This window comes from Paroedura picta, chromosome 2, assembly GCF_049243985.1.
Source record: "Paroedura picta isolate Pp20150507F chromosome 2, Ppicta_v3.0, whole genome shotgun sequence".
NCBI classification, from domain to species: Eukaryota; Metazoa; Chordata; class Lepidosauria; order Squamata; family Gekkonidae; genus Paroedura; species Paroedura picta.
Genome location: NC_135370.1, coordinates 92,790,386 through 92,812,403, shown reverse-complemented (window position 1 = coordinate 92,812,403; position 22,018 = coordinate 92,790,386). Strand labels below are relative to the sequence as shown.

Genomic DNA, 22,018 nt, shown 5'->3' with positions numbered 1-22,018 from the left:
CAAAGTTAAATGCAATGCCTAAAGACCCTCGATCAAATCAGTGGAACACGGATGTGCAAAATTTCAGCTTGATCATGTCATATAATTTTTCTGGGATGAAGTGTTTTTGTGTGTGCTTAAGTTATTGCCACCACTTTGAACAGTTTCATCACAGAATGCAAACAATTCCATGCAAAACTATTTGCCTGGTTTGTATAGTAGTTCTACATCTTGTCTACCTTACCCTAGTCAGAACTTTATGCTTAAATTTGTTTGGAAAATATACTATCCTCTGAGACTACTGAAAATTTAAAGTAGATATATTTTAATGTAGGCTTGTAAGTAGCCATTTGCCTAGATGCCTAGGCAAAAGGGAAAAAATGCCAGTTGGTGCAGTTTGTAAACCGGGAGAAAATTAATTTAGGTTTTTTTTCCTTTCTGGATATCACTTGTGTTACAAGTGACTGACATATATGTAACCAAGTCGACTAGTACCTTTGAGAGTCATAACTGAAAAGCTCTTTTGGAACCTTAGGCATACAATCAAATGGCTTTTAATAATATGTTCCCATGTGCCCCCTGGGACAGATACCTCCACCACAATAATCAGCTGGGGAAGAAGAATTTACTTATATTGGTTGAGAATTCTACTGTGTAAGAATCTTCTGTTGAAGGAAGGAGTCTTTACTGAATCAAACAGCTGGGGAAGAAGAATTTACTTATATTGGATGAGAATTCTACTGTGTAAGAATCTTCTGTTGAAGGAAGGAGTCTTTACTGAATCAAACTCCTTTCTTTAAACAAAGAATCTTTACTTATCAAAAGGGAACCATGGATCCTACACTCTATATACAAACATACACACACAGAAGTAGGGGGTTTGCAGTACAAAACCATATCCAGAGTCATGTTTCCTACCATTTCTTGAAACACATTAGTTTAGCTTTATCCACAATATATAGCTGCTGTGAAAAAGGAAGTACAGTCATTAAGGATGGGCATGAACTAGGAAAATGGGATACGGTTTAGTTCATGATGTGCTCTGTTAGCGAACTGCAGACCATCACAAATTTTTAACTGCCTTATGAACTGATTCATTAGAATCCCCCCAGCAAGCTAGAGACACCAACCTCATAGAGGATCTTTGCCTGATTCCCCTCTCCCTGCCCTTTAAATTGTATTGGATTTACAGGATCTGAGTTATAACCGCCCACCCCAAAGATAGTGCCTCCAGGAAAATGCTTTCTGGGGCAATGACTACCTTGCACTGGATCCATTCTGTACATTCCTGAAACTGCACCTGTCAAAATGACCACAGTTCAGGAGTGTATAGAATGGATCCTGTGCAAGCCAGAGACATCAAAGTCACAGGAGACTTCTATGTATATTGATTTATATACCGCTCCCCCCTCACAGCTCATGGTGGTGTACAGAAACCTTGGAAATTGTAATACAGATATAATATGGCTCAATAATAACAGCAGGATGACAACAGTAGTAATATTTAATGATAACATTTTCTCTTAATTAAATCATGAACAGTAACATTAACAGTTAATGGAATCCCGTTAACATTAACAGTTAATGGGATTCCCATTAATCCCAGTTCAGGGTTGCCTTTTTGTTTGCTCCAAGAGCACATCAGTGTGAGGGGTTCTGGGGGCCCAGTAGATGTTGCTTCTGTTGGACCTCAGCCAAATGTCTGGCAGAAGAGCTCCATTTTGTAGGCCCTACAGAACTGTGGTAGCTCTGACAGGGCTTGGACTTCTTCTGGGAGCTCATTCCACCAGGTAGGGGCCAGGACGGAAAAGGCTCTGGCCCTGGTTGAAGTCAAATGTGCTTCCTTGGGGCCATGGATCACCAGCCAGTTGGAAGTGGCAAAGCATAGAGCTCTTTGTGAGGTATATATAGAGAGGCGGTCCCTCGGGTATGCTGGGCCCAGCCCACATAAGGCCTTAAAGATGAGTACCATGACATTAAGCCTGATCCAGGATTCAACTGGTAACCAGTGCAGCTGTTTGAGCATCAGCTGGTTTTAGGAGCTCCACAGTGTTTCTGTAAGGATGCTGGCCGCTGCATTCTGGACTATCTGTCGTTTCTGGGCCAGGGATAAGGGAAGGCCTATGTAAAGCAAGTTGCTGAATTCCAGTATGGAGGTGATCATCATATGGATCACTGTGGCCAGGTGTTCTGAGGCCAAGTAGGGCGCCAGTAGTTTGGCTTGGTGCAGGTGGTAGAATGCCAGCTGTGCTACTGTCATGATCTGTGCTTCCATGGAGAGGGAAGTGCCCAGAATCACATCCAAGATTCTGGTGGAGTGGGTCGCTGATAGTTGCACCCCATCCAGGATTGGATAATCGCACTGCCTCGCTTTGACCTTTTCTACCCAGCCACAGGACCTCCATCTTTAAAGGGTTCAGCTTCAAACAGGCTAAAGATTCAGGACAGCCATCCATTAGGAGGAAGAACTGTTAAATAAGACTCGTCCATGACAGTCCTTTCCACCATTTCCCCAGAAATGCTAGATGCGAGAGTGGTCGATAGTTGGCAGGCTCCCATGGGTCCAAATATGATTTTTTTCAGCGGTGGGTGTACCACTGCCTCTTTCAGCCCCTCTGGGAATTCTCCCACTGAGGAGGAAAGAATAAATACTTGTAAACATTTTGATTGAGTGGAGGTAATCTGTTTGGGCATATATCTGCTGACAAACTGTCATGAATGTTCACAAACAATGTCAAGATTCATGGTAAGCTTGTGTTGGACATCCTGCCACATCCTGCTTGAATTTGTGAATCACAAGGAGGGCAAAATGTGTGGTCAATTTGCTTCACGGTTCAATTGATGCCCATCCCACCAGTCATTTTCTACTATGAAATGTATACTGAGCCCAGATAATAGTACCAGTTCGAGCCAATGCTCCTTCTGTCATCTTATGTATTGACTACAAAAGAAGAAGGGTAAAAAAGCTATAAGCAGTATTCCCTCAATACAAGAAGTATCCACCTTCAACTACTAGACTAATACTGGCTGAGAAGACAAAGCTTACAAAAGCCAGGATAATAAACTATAGCACAGCTATACATGGTTTTCTTCTGCATTCTGACAAGATAATAATCACAATCATATTAGAGACTATTGCATACTTTTAACTTCTCCCAGAATCCAAAGGATTAAATAGGTGGGCACAGAACTTTGATACATGAAAGAGATGGTGTTAAGCAAGCTTCTTAAAATTTCTAGGCTACAATGTTCATGGCAATACAGAGTTCAAAGCTTAGACAATCCTGTGACTGCAGATACTGGCATGCCTGACATTTAAAACTATGAAATACCAACCTATTTTGAAATTGTCCAAATCATTAGTTGTGGAATTTTCCTAGCACTTTATGAATACCGCTGTTAATTGAGCAATTAACTTGAAACTGCAGAATGTGCTGTGATGGCATGATATGACATAAGCCATGTAAAAGAAGCAGCAGCCAAGCAACTCAGTATGTTGAAAGATATTAATGAACTGGGAAAATCTGCCAGAGAAAAAAATAATAATGGATGATTTCAACAACCCCAATATTAACTGGCTGAATGACACATCTGTACATGGTTTGGAGAAGAAGCAAACTGATACTATAAATGGCTTCTTTTTGGAACATCTCACTCTAGAATATAGAGGGGGTGCACTGCACTTGGTTTAGCTCTTATATGCTTAGCAAGAATATCTATTCCCTTAGATACAAAAGGTACAAAAACACAGCACTAAAGGCCCCAAAGAGAAACCTGTCCAGTAGTGAAAAATAAACATAAAGCCGAGACAGAGGGGAAAGACTGGATTACAAATTATTTTTAAAGGATTTTATTTATTTATTTAAACATAAATACCGTGTTTATTATTTTTTATTCAAGAAGGATTACAAATTGAAAATTTAAAATGATACACATCACAATTTAAGTTACTCAGGGAAGTACAGGGGGGGGAATGAAACAGATCCAGGTTAAAGGTATGGAATGAATATTTGAACGATTAAATAATACAGGTGGGGGTGCACTAGACTCACAGGGGGAATCTCATCTCCCCACCCTCTCAGCCCAGTGGGGCTGCCTGGAACCTTTCTGCATCTTGGCCAGAGCAGATCCAAGCAAGTCAGCAGAGACTCCCACCAGCCACCTCTTTCTACGGCTCACCCAGAGCAACTCCAGGTGAGCCAGCACAGTGTTCTCTCCCTCCCAGTTCTTTGTGGCTTGCTGGAGAGCTGGAGGGGAGGGACTGTGCTGGCTCCCCCAGAGCTGCTCTGCAACAGGGGAGGGAGTCTCTGCTGCCTACTCTAAACCATCAGGGACTTTCCCCAGCCCCTTTCATGCCAGGCCCAGTGTGACCAGTGACCTTCACCAGTGGTATACCCTACAAAGCTCTGGGTCTGTGCAGTTGTCAGTGGACCCAACTTGGCTCCCTGGCACAGCTACTGCAACCAGCAATAGAACAGCCCAGGAGCCCCATGGGGTCTGACCACGGCTGCACAGATCAAATCCCAAGTTCTGCTGCTGGCAGCAGCCTACCCTGTGAGGTTCTCAGATTAATTTGCTGCCACTGGGCCCAGCAGGGCTCTTGGCCTGCGCCATTACTGCTGGACCCATTGCTGCTCCCAGCCTCCTTCAACTGCTGGAAGTAAGTACAAGTACAGAGAATGCTGAGGACACAGTTTTACTTTCAGGATGATTTAACCTGGTGAGTCCCCCAATGTGTAGGAACATCTGCTTAGCCTCCATGTGACCCTGATTCACAGATTAAATATCCACAGATAGTAGCCATGGGTGGCTAAATATACTATATACGATAAGAGCCTCTTGTGGCGAAGAACCTCTTGTGGCGCAGAGTGGTAAGGCAGCAAACATGCAGTCTGAACCTCTGCCCGTGAGGCTGGGAGTTCGATCCCAGCAGCTGGCTCAAGGTTGACTCAGCCTTCCATCCTTCCGAGGTCGGTAAAATGAGTACCCAGCTTGCTGGGGGGTAAACGGTAATGACTGGGGAAGGCACTGGCAAACCACCCTGTATTGAGTCTGCCAAGAAAACGTTAGAGGGCGTCATCCCAAGGGTCAGACACGACTCGGTGCTTGCACAGGGGACCTTTACCTTTACTATAATTCAGACCCAAAGCTATATTTTTGTGTGCAAAATGCAAACAAAAAAGAGCAGTCTTCAAAATGTCACTCAAATTGCATCAGCATGGGGATGAGAAAATATACCCTGCTATGACAGCAGCAGCAAGAGAGGCAAGTGCTTGTGAGAATGGGGCCTGTACACTCACATTCTTCCTATGTTTGCTGCTGCTACTGCCACCTCGGTGTACTGGTTAGGCATGCGGACTTCTACTCTGGCATGCCAGGTTCAATTCTGTGCTCCCCCACATGCAATCAGCTGGGTGACCTTGGGCTTGCCACAGCACTGATAAAACTATTCTGACCGGGCAGTGATATCAGCACTCTCTCAGCCTCACCCACCCCACAGGGTGTCTGTTGTGGGGAGCGGAAAGGGAAGGCAAATGTAAGCCACTATGAGATTCCTTCAGGTAGAGAAAAGCAGCATATAAGAACCAACTCTTCTTTTTCTTGGTCTTTCATCTTTCCTCTGTTACATCCGCAAAAGTGCAATGGCAATCACATCAGGACCCATGTGAGCCACTACCTATCTTTCCCTCAACTTTCTCATTTTAACCACATTTTAAGGGTACAACATCACTGTAGCATGATGTTGTATGGATGTTCCCCTTGAACATATAAAGTAATCTTGGACTCTGTCCCTCTGCTACACTAGAAAAGCCATGACTCTATACCCTGTAAGCACAGAAAATAATTATTTTTCACAGGATTTACTTCCTTGCCATGCTGCCTCCACACCTGGCATAGCATTGCTGTCACTTACCTTTCAATGTAAGGCCTTTCCATGCTCACCTTAGATTGGCTGGCAGACAAGGGTGCTCTCAGGCAAGACAGCTGTCGGTGTAGGTATAGGGCTCCCAAGAATATTGGGTTGCTCAGTACTCTAAGATGAAGCATGTTACAGCCATAGCGTGAGCTAAAAGACCTAGCAATTTGGGCACAGCTGCAACATGTAAAAAACAGGATAATTATGCCAGAGCCAATGAGAAGCATGGTGTACTGGTTAAGAGTGGTGATTTCTAACCTGGTGAACTGGGTTTGATTCCCTATTCCTCCACATGCAGCTAGCTGGATTACCTTGGGCTCGCCACAGCACTGATAAAGCTGTTCTGACCAAGCAATCCTGTCACAGCTCTCTCAGCCTCTCCTACTTCACAGGGTGTCTGTTGTGGGTAGAGGAAGGGAAGGCGATTATAAGCCATTTTGAGACTCCCTTGGGCAGTGAAAAGCAGGGTATAAAAAGCAACTCATCTTCTTATTCAGTATTCTGCTCTGTGTATGAACATGGCGTATGGCCTTGCACAATCCTGGATACTGGCTGCTTACATCTTCAGGTATAGCAAGTATACAAAAATCACAGCAATTCTGCAGTTTGTCATCATGATTTTAAAAATTCTAAAAATCCTGTCTATATATTTCACATCCTGCTATTACACTTTACATGTTTCATTAAGAGATGGATTTTTTTCACAATCAATTTCAGATACACAGATGTTTTTATAGTAGTATCTTTATCAAACATCGTACTAAGTGGGTAAAAGCTCTCTTTTACCTGTACTAAACTTATATTGCAAAGCCTCTAAACAGCAGTTATTTATTGCAGATCTCATCCATCCACTGAGCAGTTAACCTTTTACCGCACCATCTAGTATGATGAATGAATGGCTAGTGCTAAGTGATTTCGTTTTTTTTATATCAGTAGATGAATCAACCCACCCCTGAGATATGTATGAGGGTGAGGAAGAGATGTAGAATACATATGCATGTGTGTATCTATGTTTCAGTTATATGTGTGTGCACACATACGTTTATACCTACATACATGTGTCTGAGAAAGGAAAGGAGGGAATTTAGGCTGTCTATTATCCTGAGCTACACAAGAAAAAATTACTTGATTGGATCCCATTTCAAAACCATCCTGCAGAAACCACTCTGCAATTATTTAGTACGGTCAGAAATTTTACTGACCCTTCTTTCTACAATTTTTATTTGCACTTCCCAAAGGTTTTAGGATAGCAGTCCTGCAGGTATAATTCATTTCAATTTTGGCAACTGAAGCAATCCCTATGACCCACTCCAGTCAACATACCGACTGCAGCATTCTGTACAAACAGTAGCTTCCAAAAGGTCTTCAAGGACAGCCCCACATAAGGAACATTGCAGTAATCTAATCAAGATGATACCCAGCATGAACTACAGTGACAAGATCGTTGCTATCCAAAAAGAGCCACAAGTTGGGTCACCAGCCAAATATGCTGGAAGGCACCCTTAGCCCCCTCTGCTATTCGCTTGTCAAATAGACATTCTGCAAGCTTTAAATGTGTTCCTTTATAGCAGTGATTCCCAATTTTTTTCAGGTTGCCGCCTCTTGGCCTCCAGGCTACACCACTCGTGCCTCCCCTGCACACATACAAATACACACCTTTTTTTCTGGTGTTAAGTCTACTGAAAATTCAAAACGCTATACTGCCTATACTTCTTGGCTGTTGTGCAGTGGCCATAATTTCTGTGTAAAGGCCAATTTGGGTCCTCATTGAGGAGAAAAACAGACAAAGAGAGAAAGAGAGAGAAGCAAGCAATGGGAAATCCCATGGCCAGGAGAAGGCTTTTCCAGCCTCCCCAAAATGGAGACTTTTAGGAAAGGGTTGCCCCGGGTTAAGAAATTCCTGGAGATCTGGGATGAAGCCTGTGAAGGACAGAGTCTCTGAGGAGGGGAAAGAGTTCAGCAGGAATACAATCTCATCCAGCCAACTTTCTGAAGTTGTAATTTTCTTCAGAAAGTAAATAGGGTTGGCCATGGTCATAACTAGGATGGGAGACCACCGAGGAAGCCCAGGGACTGTAACTCCACCCAGAACAGGATATATGCCAAGTCAAACATTCCCCCGCCAGTAGCACCTCCATTTAGATAGCATTATATTTGAGCCCAATAGCCCTCAATCAACCGAAAACTGTCTCCGGAATCCTGTTCACACCTTCCGCAGTCTCCCTTAGATCTGTTGGAAATATGAGATAGAGCTGCTGTTGGCATATTAGTCATAACTTAGCCAAAATCTCCAAATGACATCTCCCAGAGGCTTTATGTAGATGTTAAAAGGCACAGGGGACAAGATGGTCAGTTAGCTGCTTCTCCACTCTGTGTCAGACGTTGCAAGGACTCACAAACAACTTCTTAGAAATAGAAAGTTTAATGAGAAGTACTTCATACACCTAGACTAGAGAAGTCAAATCTGCCTGAGGACAGATTTGCTTCTCCTTATCAATACAATTCTCCCGCCCAAAACTTGAAAGTTCCCAAGGGAGGGGAGGAAGAAAGAGGAGACCAATGCAATTAAAAACAGTGTTACTTTCACATGTCCTTGGCTGTCTTCAAGCTGCGATAAGATGTTATGGTTAGCAGAACCAGACCCAGCCGAGAGGCCTCACAGAAAGTACATTCAGAGATAATGGCTATAATAACATAGTTTCACTTTTAACTAACAGGCATGATATAGGACCTGGGGCTCCCAGGCACCAAGCAATCTAACTGTCATAGAGGAACTCAGGCTAATTTATGACAGGGTTTTCTATCAAACCTGACACTCTGAAACCTATCTTTGAGGTAGAACTAAACCATCACTGAACAGTGTCTTTCAGTCCCAGTCCCAAAGGGCATTCCAAAAATATACCACGATCAGTGGCATTAATAGCCATTGATAGGCCTTGAAGAATTAACAGGGCCACACTTTACCAATCCATCTCCCAATGCAGATCAAGCATCAAGGTAACCAAATCCATTTCAGTTGGACTGGAATGCATCCACTTCATTCAGGAATCCCTGAAGTTTCTGAGTCATCACTCATAAAACACCTGCTCAAGAATGGTATATTTAAGAATGGATAGTGATTATTCAACTCTCCTGAATCCAAGGTAGGTTTCTTTAGAATTGAACACATCACTGCCTGTTTCAGAACAGGGCAACCAACTCTCAAGGTCCACTTCTATCACCCCCCTTCCAGAAGAGAACCAGAAGGGACAAGGGTCATACAAGCAGGTGATGGGTGTCAAAAACCTTACTCACAGCTTCAGACTGGACAAGCTAACATACATATATAAACACAGAGGGAAGGGGGACATACAGAAACCAGGGTAAGTAAAAAAGTATTGCTAATAGGTTCCAGATTTATTCCAAACAAAACCTTTTTTCTTAAGGACACAGGACAATTATGGGGGGTTATTATGAAGGAGTTTTAAGAAAACTGAAACCTGCATTAATGAAAAAAAGGCTAGGAAAGTTGTGCAGAGAATGTTTTTTCAATCACAACAATGCACCTGATAATTCTTCAAGGGTAGCAAGGGGGATATTAGGAGAGTTTCACTGGGAAACCTTACCCCCATCCACCCTACAGCATGATCTTGCCCTTCAGGCTTCTCTTTGTTCCCAAAACTCAAAGGATGTTTAAAAGGAACATGATTTGAGTCCCTCAAGGATACTAAAATTGCTGTTTTGACATGAAGTAAATTGAGGAGTGAAGAATTCTATGGGGAAGGATTAAAGAGATGGAAACACCACCTTCAGAAGCGTATAGACCTAGATGGAAGACATGTTAAGAAACAATACCTTCATATGTTTATATTTTTGTTAATAAAGGTTTCTAAAATTTTGAAGCAATAATTTTTAGCTTACACTTAAGCTTAAATGCACATAACAACATAACCTGGAAGGACGTTCAGTAATAGTTACTGGCAGTCTACTAACAAAAAGCAAAAATAGTTTTCATCCACTACCGGAAGACCATGCTAACCACCAAGCAAAATCCAAATTCAAGAATACTTAAGCAAGAAAACCAGGGTACAAGGTTCCCTAGAAATTAACCTACCCAAAGAAGAGTCAGCAAAACATCAGACATGGATGGCCCACAAACATCAAGTACAACCACAGTCATAACATCAATGGAGGACTTAAGAGATCCCAATAATAAGGGGAAGAGGTAGAGACAGAAGAGGGAGGAGGCTGAACAAAAGGCCACTAGGGTGGAGGCAATGGTGAACCACCCACCCCCAATACTGATGCTGTGCAACAAGAGGTTAATCAACAACAAGGCCTCGACTCTGCAAGCCTATTTTGCAGAGCAGGAGGTAGACCTGGCGTGTGTCATGGAAACCTGGACCAGGGATGGCGAAACAGTTGCCCTTAAAGAACTGGCCACTGCTGGGTTCCCTGCCCACCATCAGTCACGGACCATGGGGCAGAGACAGGGAGTGGCAATCCTGATCCGTGATAAGATCTCCTTTAGGGCACAACACACATTGAAGAGTGATAGTGAATGCTAAGATGCTCCAGGCAAGGCTTTAGCATGAAAGAGAGATGAAAAAACTTTCATTGGAGGAATTGTGCTTGCATTTGTGGGCCAAAGAAGCCCAGAAAGCACACTAGGTTCCTATGGGGAGTAACAATCTGAGGTACTAGAAGGAGACAAAAGTGACAGCTCCTTACTCTGCTAAGATTGATCAAAAGAGTTTCCCATGGTTCAGCAACAGGGAAGATTTTGAATAATTCCTAACAAAATCTAGTTGTGCATGTTCCTTGTACAATGTACCTAAAGGGGAATTTTTTAGGCTATGGGTCTTTAAATTTCTGGGCGATTATTTGAACATGTAAGGTAAATGTCACATGAACTGCAGAACTTTCTTTTTAAACACAAGGCATGTGCAAGATTTGGACTGAGGTCAGAGTTGTGCAGGCAACAGGCCCTGTCCATGCAAGGGGAACTTGACAAGCCCTGAGAATATCTGCCCATGTTTCCAGAAGACTTCTTAATAATATGTTTGGAAAGTGAGATAGTCACAACACTGCAACATGTGATTAGGCTGTTGTCTTCTTTTAAAGTTTTCAGATCAGTTTCCCCCATGCTTGTATTACTGGTTGAGGAGAAAACCCAGACAACATGGCAGCCAAGACTGAATGAACCACCATTCTTGAGTTGAAAATGGGGACAAGGGCACTACTGGAGGCAGTGGCAGTGCAAGGGAAACCTCACACAAATGTGACCAAAGCTACTATAACTCAAAATAGCTGAGCCACACAGCTATCTTTTTATCTTTTGCAGGGAACAGGAATTACTTTAAAGAGACTCAGAGGCCCACTTTCTTCTCCATTCATGGACTACCACCAACTGCTTTAAAAGTTCATAGCTCTTCTGTGTTGATATATCTGAGCAGAAAGCATGTTCATTAAATAAACTACTTTTCTTAAATGCGAGACTACACTGCATCCTTGGTCATTCACCAAGCTGTTTGGTCAAGCTAGGCATATCTCCCTTCCTGGTGACCCCAAGTCTGAAGGATACAAAAAGAATAAATAAAATTGTCCATAAATAGATCCTGGAATAGTGACAGAACCTACTACATTATGATGTTAACAGGGAGGAATCTCTTGAGGGAAAACAGGGAAGCAAGAGTTGAGGCCATGGCTCCTAGGATTTCAGTTTGCTTTTTACCTGGATCCATGACGTGTAGTGAGGGATTACATGACACAGCATTTCATAGAAATTTCATATTGACACACCTTTGAAATATTCCAAAAGGGGGTTGCATTCCTCTTTTTACCTACTATTTCAGTCTCTACTCCAAGCAGTATTACACTCTTCTAAGTCTACAGATGTCAGTGGGCTCAGAAGGGTATAACTCTGTTTAGGATTGCATTGTCACTCTTCTCCTCCTAAACTTTATCTTGCCCTTCCCTCCTTGCTACCACTGACTTGATGCTATAGTTTGTTTTCTAAACAGAAGAGTTCTTATGATTGGCACTGGAATAGTTGCTCTGATATGAGAGGCATATTCTCTTAAACCAGAATCACAATGGAATCCTTAGAAATTGAATTCCAAGGTGCATGGGACAGTGATTGTTAAGGGAGCAAAAACATTTCAGAGTTGCTTGCATGTTATGGGCCTTCAAATGACACAATGTCAGTATGCATAGATCGTTTCAGAGTCTTTCAATGAAGTTAGTGAGGCAGCACTTCTTGCTAAAGCATGTGATACAATTTACACTGCAATATACTAGAAGAGCCAATTCACATGAACTCACCTGAGGAATGAAGGAACTCATGACAACTTGCAAGAGTGAATGACACATCAGATTAAACAGTTCAAAACACTTCCAAACATTTCCTACTTATCAGTTAAAACAGTTCACACACTGAACTGCAAGTCATCAAGCAATGCCCATCAAGTCATATAGATGCCTGTGTAAACCAACTCCATTACAAATTCTACATTTTATGTTTACCTAATAAAGAGGATTTGGAATTTTCTTGCCATATAGATAAAGTGAACAATAAATGATTTAATAGCAAAGCAAACATAATCAGCTACACAGTGCAATTTCTTTCAAGACCCCATCAATGTATCTTAACCTTGTGTTGCAAAGACCATTCTACAAGATTTCAGAAAGTTTCATTTACAATTTCATTCAGTCTTTTCTTTGTAGAATTGCCCAAATGTGCATCCATATAATGATATGGAGACATACCTTCTGGAAAACACACTTGACATAGCCATATACATCAACAGAAGCCAGCACGCAGTTTTCATGATGTAACAATAAATGAGGTCATTTTGTAATACAGGATTGCTCAATGAAGAAATTTCTAAGGATTTGAGAGCTGGTGCAGAACATCACTTAAGAGATTGAGCTATGAATCCAAAGTCCCTGAGTTTAATATTACCTCTGCCACAAACTTCCTAGGTGATTTTAGGCAAGTCCTGATATTAGTTTCAAGAGGCAATTTACAATATGGAAACAATACTATGAGGTTGTTGTCAGGATTACAAAATAATATATGTTAAATAGTTTGAACGCCCTAAAATGCTATATATATGCTTGGTATATATGTATTTACATAATGATATGATATTATTTAGAATAATGTTGCATAGTTAATTCAAAGTAGTTCTATACATTAGTATATCAAATCCCAGAATAATTACTGCAAGTAATTTTATATAGTGCAGATATGTATGTTTAGGGGTTAAACCAATATCCATCAAACAAGTGTAGGCAAATACAAATGTACAACTTTTTAAAAAGTTTCATGCACTTCATATTAGCTAAACCAAGCATGTCTTAAGCATTCTTGTGCTCACCATAAAATGCTTGCCCACTTTTTCTGGTACACACATTGTACGAAATTTAAAGGATGGAGTTATCATGTATCACATTGTACATCTGTTGTATATAAATCTATTTTGCTTTTCTCAAGCCTAATTTCCAGTACAATCATAGTGAATCACATTCCACCAAAATTTGATGTAGTGGTTAGGAACACAAACTTCTAATCTGGCAAGGTGGGTCTGATTTCCCGCTCCTCCCCCACATGCAGTCAGCTGGGTAACCTTGGGCTGGGCACAGCACTGATAAAGCTGTTCTTACAGAATAGTTATCAGGGCTCTCTCAGCCTCACTCACCTCACAGAGTTTCTGTTGTGGGGAGAGGAAAGGGAAGGCAATTGTAAGCCGCTTTGAGACTCCTTCTGATAGAGAAAAGTAACATATAAGAACCAACTCTTCTTCCACTACTTTTGTATGAATAAGCATTACCACCAACTTTGGACATCTGGCACACTTTCCCAGAAGATGCAGCAATATTTCTATGGTTAAGTAGTTGTGATATATGAAAAGACCTCTGAATAAGGCACAAGAAAGTAAGGGCATCACCATAAATTGTTAATAACTCTATAAAGCAATTATTTTGGCCCTACAAGAGATTTTTGAATCTCACTTTGTCAGAATAATATAATTCCAATTGAGATAAACCACTTGGGTTTTTTCTTGGTACCTACTTGCCTACCTGGACAGAGCACAGTGATGCTGAGCAGAAAAAGCCTGTAAGGCCGGGACAGGGATAAGGGGCACAGCATTACGCTGGATACGCTCCTTCCTCCTAAACCGGACCCAGAGGGTGGCGTTGGGGAATGAGTTATCAAGCCCATTTGGGCTCCCTTGTGGAGTTCTCCCCCATGCTTTTTAACATCTTTATGAGTCATCTGGCGCAGCTGGTCAGGGGCTATTGCTTGGGCTGCCATCAGTATGCTGATGACACCCAGCTATATCTCCTGACGGCCGGCCGCCTGGATTCCCCCCGGATCCATTTGCCAGATGTTTGGAAGCTATAATTTGGGGCATTAGAAAGCAACTTATACACAAATACGTACATAAAATTGCTCTGTGTCAGGTATAAACAGGTAGTAAAATATATCAGTACTTACAACTACACAACCCCGTTACCCAGAAATCACTGGTAAATGTCTTTTGAATTCATGAAACTGACCTGAAAACACAAAAGGAAAAATTGTTAAAATATGTTCAAAATTATCTTTTTCAATTCCAGTTGAGGAGTTTTGAACCACGAATGGAATAAGTTACAAAAAACATTGTTTTCACCAAAAAGAGATGAACAATTTACATAGAATTTATTTCCAGGAAGCCAATCCCAAGGAAAACAGAAATTTCTTTATTTTCTTTATTTTCTGTCTCACATAGCAATACTGCCAATTACTGAATCCTAAAATCTATCAAAAACGCAACCATGGGACAATGTGGCAAGAATTTTTTAAAGACACATTATTGTAGGACAACTTTGTGAAATATTATTTCAGTTATATAGCGCAAATTACATTCATAGGAAAATATTAGATGCACTTATTCAAAGTTGCACTGAAAAGTAATATAATGAACATTCTTCATAGGCTGAATGAAAATTATTCATAGGCTCTTGGTAGGACCATATCCAAGTTCATTGGTCTAATTTGCTTGCGGATGTGTGAAAGTTACTTGAGTGCGATGCAATCAATATAAAGCATTATTCAATTTAACCTCTTTTTCTTCCGTCCTCTCTAAATGCCGCTCAGTACTGCCTGGAAAGGTAACTGATGCAACTCCAAGCCACAGTGCTTGCCTGATAACTGTCTTTTGCTAGCACAATGAGTCACTTTATGCCTCTAAATATCCCTGGTTTCCTCTCTCCAGAACCCCTGTATGTTAGAAGGTAGTTCGGCAGGAGTTTATTTTTATTGTTTGGTCTGCATGCAGCTGTTTTAGTTCTTAGGAAAACAAAAGGCACTTTGTTGCAAAGTCCTTGTTTTCTTTCCAAGACATGGGCATAGATACCAGTAATGCTACCCTGAAAACAAAAATGAATATAAGGGACTAGCTTGGATTTAAAACCTGTCCTACTCCAAATGAATTATTTGCAACTGATAATTTTGCAAGGTGGAAGCATGTGTTATATTTCACATCAAGAGACAATACTGCAAACATTTTTTCCCAGTATATCATTACCACAGTGATTTTGTCAGCCTCTAAATTATTCTAGTTCTGTGGTTGGTTGGTTGGTTGGTTGGTTGGTTGGTTGGTGCTGAAAAGATATCACTGGACCTCCCCCTACCACTTTATAGGACTTGAAATTGGCTGGGAATGCATGGTTTATTATCAATACTAGAGGCTAAGCCTGCTTTAAAAGCCTCATGGCAGAAGGTGGCAGGCTCCCCCATCCCACCAGCTCTTGCTGCATGGTGCATGGAGTCAGCAGGAGCATTCCCCGCCCTACCAGCTTGTACTACATGGGTAAGGAAGCAGTGGGAGCACCCCCATCCCACCAGCTCTTACCATGCAGGGCAGGGAGGTGGCAGCAGGACCCCTCTCGTTGGTGTGGCAGCAGATGCTCATGTCAGAGGCTGGCAGCATACCCAGCATGGAGATGAAAAGGCCCCCAAGAAAGAAGGGTGGCAGCATCCAAGACTCCCAGCACTCCCCACCCCACCCCACAGAGAGGCAAGGAGGCCAGCAAGAAAGACAGGCTCTCATGGTGGCAGCAAGGCAGCATGTGGGCTGCAGCAGAGGGGGGCATGGAAGGTTGACTTACCACTTCATTATTTTACAAGTCATTTACCTATGATTCTATCATCATTCCCCTCCCGCTTTCTTACATCTCAATATACCCCAATATTGAATGATGACTAACAACGTGATCAATATGGAGGCTGTCATGAGTCAGTATCAAATGTCACTTTGGGATAAGATGATCCTATTTCTTGACAACCTTATGGACAATAAGCATCATTTGGCACAAGCTATAATAACTGAAGGCCAGCACCTGAGGAGACAACAGCTAAATGCCTCTAGACATGGTACTGATTGTCATGGTAATGCCACGGCCATGGGTTTTGCCCTCAGATGCTATTCATGGCTGTGTTCATCCACCTTACTGAAAGATAGTAAAGATAAAATAAAAGATTTCCCATATGAGAGGATGAAACTCATTGGTCAAGACACTGGTGATATGCTTGAGTGGATATATAAGTTCAAAATGGCAGCAAAACCCTTAGATGTGACCTCCACTATACCATCTCAACCTAGACACAAATACTGACACAATTATTCAGTTGGGTTCCAAGGGTACCAGCCTCAACCCCCAAAGGACCAGACATCTAAAGGTGCTAACCCATAATGACTAGTTCCCTCGTTATCTTCTTCTCCCACATCCCCTCTCCTTCTGACTCCTCAAGACAGCAGTCCAAGTGGGGTGATATACAAATCAATTAAATAAATAAGACAAAAAGGATTTTTTCCTTCCTTTTCTTGCTGTGATATATTGTTTCCCACTTTAGGCGCCCCACTTCTTCTCAAACATCTGTATCTAATTGCACCATCTCTATTACAGCCAGGACTGAACCTCTATTTCTATTCCTCCTCCTCCTCCTCCTCTTGTGCTTCAAAAGCAGCCTGACATACAAATACAACAAGTCAAGTTTTTATCTTGGTTAACAATTAAATTGTGGGCTCATCTTCTTAAACATCTGATCACTTCTTTAAAATCACAAGACTATGGGAGGGCAATTCTAAGCATAACTCAGTATAGAGTCAGCAAATCTCATTTGCCAGTTTGAATGCAAAGCTATTATATATAGTTTCAAACCAGCTCTGAAACTCATTATCAGATTATTTATGTCATTATACTGCTTTGGAGACACCAATTAAACAAGGACATCAGTACATAAGGTCATCACTAATTAATCCAAAAAAAAGTATAAATACACTTTAATGTACAGCACCCCATGTAGAGAATTTAGGAACAAAGCATCAACACTTTATAATGGGTTACACAATTAAGCCGGCAGGTTAAATACGTGCACACACACACACACAGAATTTCAACCCCAGCATTCAGCTTATATACACAAATATCTATATATATATATGAAAAGGAGAAAGTTCAGGATAGCAGAAGAACATTGGCATCTGAAAGCCTTTGTGCTTAGGGCAACAATGTCAATAAGTGAGAAGACAGAAAAGGCTAACCATGCCCAGTGATCCTGAGCAAATTAAGACCTCCTGTTGTTCAGATAACACCTCAGAACTGGGAATCAGCTGCAGGCTCCACCATTACAAAGGCAGTCAAGCCTGGGGGGAAAAAAGCTTACCCTATTCAAAACAATGTGAAACAAGAAACTGAATTGGAAAGAAAACCCCACTTCTCCAGCAAATCTTTTCCTGATCCACATTTGTCCTCCACACACATAGCTCCAGGGTTTCTCTCCCCTCTCTTCATACATAGCACCTCATCTCAGAGTACATTGAATACAAAAGTCTATGAAGAGCTTCCAATTGTGTTAGGACAGATAATACCACACACAGCTATAACCTGATAAATCTAAAGGATAGCACATACATTAAAAATAGTAACTGCCAGAATGAGGCACCTTTAAGATGAACGGTATCAAAAATGTCTTATATAAGCAGTCTCTAAGCCTTGTTCTAGAACTAAGGCCACACTCTCCCAGGGAAAATCCTCAAGCTACCAGCTGAGACCTGTTCTCTATAAAATGTAAAAGTATCTATAACTATAGCTGTTCACTATCCCAGGTTATCTCCAATATCCCCCCCCCAACCCAGATGTCTGTGAACAAATGTAAAGCCTTACCCTCACCCGCTCCATGAAGGGTAATCTTCCAGCATTTGAACAAGACTAACAGATGTTGCCAATCTTTTAAACTGGCTTGCCGGTAGGGTGGTATATAAACTAAATAATAAAATAATACCCTTCCCTGTTTTCTTCTGGTGTAAAGCATCATGAACCCTGATCTCCCAATCAACCCACAGCATATGTCCCACACTCTAAGTAACCAGATCATGTTTGACAACAGTTAACCATTTTACCCATTAGCAGAGCAAATGGTTTATCTCCCTGCAGAAACACATCTCTGTTCTCCATGACCCACTTGGTGCATTTTACAGCTTTCCTTCCTGGGAAAACAAATAGCTGTCAGGATTTCAGTAACTCCCTGGTATTCTGGAGTATGACAGAAGGTATTCTTGGATTCATTTAAAAGGTTATGATTCAACATAAGGCATGAGACAGACTCCAGTGTATACAGGACCTTAACCCTAGTCTATACACTGAAAATTTCTGCACCCTCTGCAACTCATTGCTCCAGGTGAATTAGAGAAAGAGACATAAAATTTGAAAGTTTCAAGCTGACGCTGCTTTTTCTTATTCTCAATACTGGCTTGCTTGTTTTCACAAGAAGCTGTCAAGCAGAGTCTCTACATGATCAGGTGTTGGTAAGGAGCAGTCAGCTCATTTGTTACCTCTCCCATACTCTACTATATGCTCTATTTCCAAGCAAAAAGTCAGGTAATTATGTCTTTAAGTCAAGAAGTATTTTCAGTTGTGCTTAGCACAGAACAAAGGAAAAGGTATCAACAGACAAGATGCCATCACCGAAGAATACCTGTCTCTGATCATCGCCCATCTTACCTCTCAATGCAACAGCAAAGAGAGCAGAGCTTGTGAGAAGCATTTTAACCTGCAGAATGGACTGTAGGATTCCAACATATCATCAAATGCACCCACTGGAGAGAAAATTTTGGTGTGTATCTATGTTCCTTCAGAGCAACCATTGTAGCCTTACAACTAAACCAACAATAATAGCAGCACACACGCGGGGGATTACATACAGACTTTCAAGAAGCGTTTCATTTTCCTCAGTATCTCTGCCATTTCCAATATCCCTGCTTTACCTGCTTCTTTGTTCTTCTTACCCACCAGTCTCCTTATATTCTACTTTTTCTCCTTCCTTCCCCAGGAAGCCTCTCCATGAAGTTTGGTCCTTGGGTTGGGTCCTACTGGTCAACAGGGAACTTACTAGCCTTTGCCGGAACACCTCATTTACCCCTGTATCCCCCTTTACACATTACTTCCTGTTTCCCTACTCCTGGCAGCCCCATATACTCACTTTTACCTACCTCCTTTTCTCCTTCCCACCCATCAAATGACCAACCCCTGATATTCCACTCTATTTATTATTTACTTCATTTATACCCCACCTTTCTCTTCAAAGGGGACCCAAAGAAGCTCATATTATTATACCCTCCTAAATTGTTCCTCATAATAACCCTATGAGGCAGGTTAGAGTTAGAGCATGAAACTGGGCCCACAGTGATCAGTAACAAACAGACATTCAGACCTGGTTTCCCAGGTGCTAGTTTGAACCCCTAACCACTACACCACACTGGCTTTTGTGTGATGGCTGCTGCTGAATAGTAGCAAGAAGCTGGGCCTCCTAGTGACTGCTGGTGGGCCTAGCCTCAATGAGTCCTCCCTCAAATGTCGAAACAATCCTAGAAAGGGTGCTGCCCCGTCCCTTGACCTCTACTGACAGAAACCAAGGTTTGAAGGCTGAGCCTAGCAACTCCAACTGCAGAGGGCCTTTGTTTCTTTTACTTCTATTGTTTAGGGAGGTTAATCCCCTCAAAATATTTTTGTTTGGATTTTTCTGTAATCTTGGGGGTTTTCTCTGCTTTGTAGAATGTTGAGAATTAGGTATGCTGACAAGTGTGGAACCTGCAAGGATTTGTGAAGGGTATTTTATTTTCCCCTCCCCCAATATTTCCTTTCTCTTTTATGAAAGCCCAATAGCCTCTCCCCTTTACCTGCATCCATGTCACCTTCCCACCAACCTACCATTTATCCCCCCCCCCAATTTTAGTTATATTTATTCACTTCATTGATATTCTGCTTTTCTCCACAATGGGGACCAAAAGCCGCTTACATCATTCTCCTCTCTTCCTTTTTATCCTCACTACACCCCTGTGAGGTACACTGGGCTGACTAAATGTGGCTGGCCCAAGTCTCACTGAGCATTCATGACACACTGTAGATTTGAGACTGGGTCTCCCAGACCAGAGAATCATAGATTTGGAAAGGATCTCCAGGGTCACCCCATGCATAATGCAGGAAACTCACAACTACCTGCCCACCCACAGTGACACCAATTCCATGCCCAGATGAAACCCAGAAACCTTGGCCAATCTGGCCTGGAGGAAATTCACCACTCGACCCCAAAGTGGTTACCCTTGTAAACCCACTGATTTCTTGGAGAAGGGGAAGGTATAAATGTTATTCATCAACATCATTATTGATGATAATAATAATAATAATAATAATAAGAGTCTATATTTACTGATAATTGAATTGTAAAGAGCACAATCAATTAAGAGTCAACAGCAATCCGTTACTGCAAATATGTCGGATAACATCAGCAGTTGTTCATGTGTCCTGAGCTTTATAATTATACAAGATGATGATCTGTACCTATACTCTGTGTGCAGTTTCTCATATGAAAGATTAAACATACACAAGTGATTTATTCTATTTATATTTATCTGCTGGCTCATGGCGATTTACAACAGTTAAAATAAAGCAATATCATTTTTAAAAAAAACTTCAACCCAGCCATCTCCATGAGTCCACCCCTGCTCGCCCCCAGCTCTATATTCAGCCCCCACCACACACACACAGCTGGCATGCCCAAGAAGATGGATAAAAAAAGCATGAAACCACTTTATGAAAATTCCCTCACATTCAAAACAGGAGCCTTTTATTTTCTTTCTAATTTTTAACATTATATAGTGCCATTACATCTGTACACACAATTTACTAAATAATGGCTCAGTTCATCCAAATCTAAGCCCATCATCTCATTCTTGATCTCATCTCATGATTCTGCATGTACATATCACATACTTTTTCCCCATCATAGCCATACAGAACAACTATGGGTTTGGATTCGTGTAAATTCAGCATTCTCTCCTCCCTCTCTCTCTCTGTATGTTACATATATATACACACACACACATTAATAGCTTTCCCTATTACTATTTGTTTATTTATAATTAGATTTTTATACTGCCCCTCTCCACAAGCAGGCTCAGGGAAGTTTACAAATGTACTTGTTATGCCTGGCAACTCAGAAATTTGCCAAATGGCAAACTCTATGAATTATCAAAGAACTCAGCCTATGCTATGACAGCATTCTTTTAACATGTGGTTCTCAAAACTTTTAACCTGTTAACAAATTATACAAAGAACTCTCTCCAATAAGCATCCTCTGCCAATTTTCACAAGCAATTTGCATGTGTATAACATGCCAGCAAATAACAGCCAACTTGTGACCCCCTAGGTTTTGAAGGCATGAAAGGAATAGAGGTGATTTACAATCGACTGTCTCTGCATAGCAAGCCTGGGCCGTTCTGTTGGTCTCTCATCTAAATACTAACCAGGGCTCCCCATGCGAAACTCCCAGGATCTGACGAGACTGGGCCAGCGTGGACCATCCAGGTCATTATGTACACAATTTACTTCCCTAAATATTGTATTATGTTTTTCGCTGGAGAAAGTAATGCAGACCATACTGGCCTGCTCTTTACTGTGTTATTTGCATTACATTGCTGCAGTAAAACTACAGCAGCTGCTTGTGGTCTCAGTTTAAATTCACAAACCATTTTCCAAGCATGTGTTATGTACACACCCTATTAAGTAAATCCTACCTCTGCCTGCCTGCCAAAG

The 22,018-nt window shown here is 41.6% G+C and overlaps 1 protein-coding gene across 20 annotated transcripts in view; it reads right to left on the bottom strand.

Annotated features, from left to right (window-relative positions):
• SOX6 (SRY-box transcription factor 6) overlaps positions 1-22,018 on the bottom strand; it is a 607,104-nt gene that overhangs the window by 495,769 nt on the left and 89,317 nt on the right. For 16 of the 20 annotated variants that reach the window (XM_077321651.1, XM_077321668.1, XM_077321671.1 and 13 more), the window contains one exon: positions 14,379-14,440. The exons of the other annotated variants lie outside the window; for them this stretch is intronic. The gene's annotated coding sequence lies outside the window, so the exon portion shown is untranslated. The remainder of the gene's footprint in view (positions 1-14,378; positions 14,441-22,018) is intronic. 20 annotated transcript variants of the gene reach the window in all.